At 37.8% G+C, this 3,264-nt stretch overlaps 1 pseudogene; it reads left to right on the forward strand.

Annotated features, from left to right (window-relative positions):
- The first annotated feature begins 211 nt into the window (after positions 1-211).
- On the forward strand, positions 212-1,607 carry LOC149815029 (inactive LRR receptor-like serine/threonine-protein kinase BIR2 pseudogene; annotated as a pseudogene).
- The last annotated feature ends 1,657 nt before the right edge of the window (positions 1,608-3,264 follow it).

The following is a 3,264-nucleotide window of genomic DNA, read 5'->3' on the forward strand; positions in this document are numbered from 1 at the left end:
TCACTCGGACTTTTCCTTTCTTCATCGAGGTTTCTCTTCGTATAAATCAAATAAAGGACGAACAAAACATGAAAGGATGTGTCAGTATATTGTATTCTCGCTGGTCAAGTCAACTTGATGGGACCAGCAATTATTTATGGTCTATTTATTGATTTATTTATAGAGAACAACAAACAGTGCTACCATGATTAGGGCATTTTAGTTCTCTGAATTGGTGTTTTGCCCTCTTCTGCTGGCTTCCTCTTCCTCCATGGGAAGGAAGAACATGGCTGCCATCTTCCCTCCTCCAACAAATCCGATGGCTCTTCTTGCTCCTGCTGATCCTTGCTGCTGCTAGCGTCTTCTCCCGAGTCCTTCCGCATACAAAAGGAAGGATCTTTCTGGTTTGAGGTAGATGGATCATATCCTTTACACCCCCGTGGGATCGCTGTAAATTTGATCTTGAATTCTTGCGATGGGGATGCGGGAAATTGGGTTTTCTTCATATGGGGAGGGTGGATTCTGCGGAAGAAGATGTGGGTTTTCCTTAATTGGTCATGGTGATGGACATAAACTGTAGAATTTTCGGTCTTCTGTGTGTTTAGAGCTTTCCTTTGCTTCCAGAGATTGAATGTGAGAGGAATATGATTTGGGTATTCTTTAGATTTTGGTGGTGATGTCGGATACTCTTTAAATTCTTCGGTTTTTGGTACTTTTATTTTGGGATTTTTGTTAGCATAAATAGTTGCAGAGAAGTTGGATGTAGTGGAGAAGAAGAGGAAGAAGTGGGATTTGTTTGGTTGATCATGATGATGAGTGCAAACTGGAGAATCTTTGGTTTTCTGTATATTCTCGCTGCGTTCTCGGTGAGCATAGATCCCTGCCGCTCTACTGATACTGATATACTGTGCCTGAAAAGCCTACATGCGTCTTTAGTTGATCCCTTGAACTCTTTGGCGTCCTGGAATTTTCAGAACGCTTCAGAAGGTTTCATCTGTAACTTCATTGGCGTGGAGTGTTGGCACCCAAGTGAGAACAGAGTCCTCAACATAAAACTCCCCTCCATGGGCCTTCAAGGGATGTTCCCAGATAGTCTAGAGAATTGCACCAGCATGGCCGGGTTGGATCTTTCGCGCAACGAGCTATCCGGGCCCTTGCCGGTTGATATTTCTCGCAGAGTCAAATATGTGACTTCATTAGATCTCTCTTACAACAAGTTTTCTGGTAAAATCCCTGTTGACCTTGGAAACTGTACATATCTCAATACATTGAGTTTGGACGGTAACCAGTTGACTGGCCAAATTCCCGGTGAAATTGGTAACCTCGATCGCCTCTCGAATTTTACAGTTGCAAATAATAAGTTGACAGGCCAAATTCCTCAATTCCGTAAACCACAGGCTGCTGAAAACTTCGCAAATAATATTGGGCTTTGTGGGTATCCTTTAGTAGGTTGCCAATCTCAGAAAAAGAGTGGACATGTTATTGTTATCGCTGCAAGTGCTGGTGGTGCAGTCCTCTTGATCGCTGTACTCGTGTTCATGGTTTTTCTGCTATGCTTCCTCTGGAAGCCCAAGTAGAAGGGTGAAGACATTGAAGGCTACAAATAGGCCAAGTGTAAAACCCGTAATTTTTAAGGATTATTAATAAATAAAGAATTCATTTTTTTATCTTTAAATTAGAAATGTGTTTCTTTTGAATTTTATTTATTTATTTATTATATATTCATTTGTTCATTCAAGCCAATCAGGGTATAATTTGTATTTATAAAACTATTTTGGGCTATAAATTACTATATATATATATACATTATATTTAAATATATTTTTGATGAAGTTTGTAAATTATTGGAGTGTATTTATGTGTTATTTGGCTCTTGGTAATGATTTATAGGGTAATTTGCTATTTTTGGCTAATCTTTTTATAATTAACATTTTTTAAGTTTTTGGCATTTGTAATCGCACAGGAAGGGTTTGTTGTATTGCTTGTGTAGCGGTTTTTGCGGACTTCGAAACTTTTCGATCTTTTGAGTTTCGATTCATTGTTGTTCACATTATTAATGTAAGATACCTTAACCGAGCTTATAGAGAGCATGTTTAGGCACTAATTGTGCAAGCATGATGTTGCACTGAATATCTAAATGAATTGCAAATACAAGTAATGCTCACACACTTCACTTAGTTGTGGATATCTAAGATTCTTGTGATTATAGTTCAGAGATCATGCTTGTCATGATTGTAATTAGCGAAATGTGGAGTGTGTTTGCTGCAGGTACAGCAGTGTGTGAGTTTGAATGTCTGTGCACTTATGAATGTATAACATATACGCAATATGTGTCATCATACTTTGGTTTGTGTATACTATGTTGCTTTGTGTGTTTGTATGAATTTGATACATGGTGCACATATAACTACTATGAATATGTATAAGTCGTGTTCGATGCATACTGTGAATGCTATATATATTGTCTTGTCATATGATGAACTCATTTATTCTTATATAGAAGAATGCGTGCGAATGCTATAAATTGTTTTGAACTTGTATGTCGTGTTTGCTTGAGAAATATATGTGTATGATGTACGGTAGGATGGTCAATGAGATTTTGACCAACCCTTACACAATTATATCTAAGGTGATATATCGATTCATATGGTGAAAAATGTATATGACTTTTATCGTGTGTGCAAATCTCGAACTACGTAGGAGTTATGTATGTTGAGGTTTAGTTGTTTCTTATTATAAAATATGCATGTTGACGTATGCATGCATAGAACTCATGTTTTGTTTAGGCATGCTTCGTAGTTCAATTTACGAAGTGTAATATTCTTTGTGGCGATGATATGATGCGTAGGATGATATGATTTAAATGCCACGTGAAATAAAATTATGAATACATGCGATAAATGTTTAAGTTCAATAGTGAACTTTGGTTCATGAAGCCTTATTGGTTAAATGTGTGATTTTATTATTTTAATGCCATATGAAGTGATGTATGATGTGATGCTTTGATTGTATACATGCTTATGCTCGTGTTGATGGCTATCGACCCTGAGAGTGGTCAATTATATTGATGCATGTATCATAATAGTTTTCACTGGACATGGTACCCGTTAAGGAACTGTTCCCAAAAGAATTCTCTGTGAGTGTGTGCATGACTAGATCAGGTAATCCGGCTAGAGCGGTAAGTCTCTGTGAGGAAGTGCATTGTCCAAGAGCGGGTAGCTCGCGAAGATGGTATATTCTTGTGAGAAAGTGCATTGTCCAAGACCAAGTAGACCATCCGTCTAG

Source organism: Nuphar pumila, chromosome 15 (assembly GCF_984573655.1).
Source record: "Nuphar pumila chromosome 15, dmNupPumi1.hap1.1, whole genome shotgun sequence".
In the NCBI taxonomy this organism is placed as follows: Eukaryota; Viridiplantae; Streptophyta; class Magnoliopsida; order Nymphaeales; family Nymphaeaceae; genus Nuphar; species Nuphar pumila.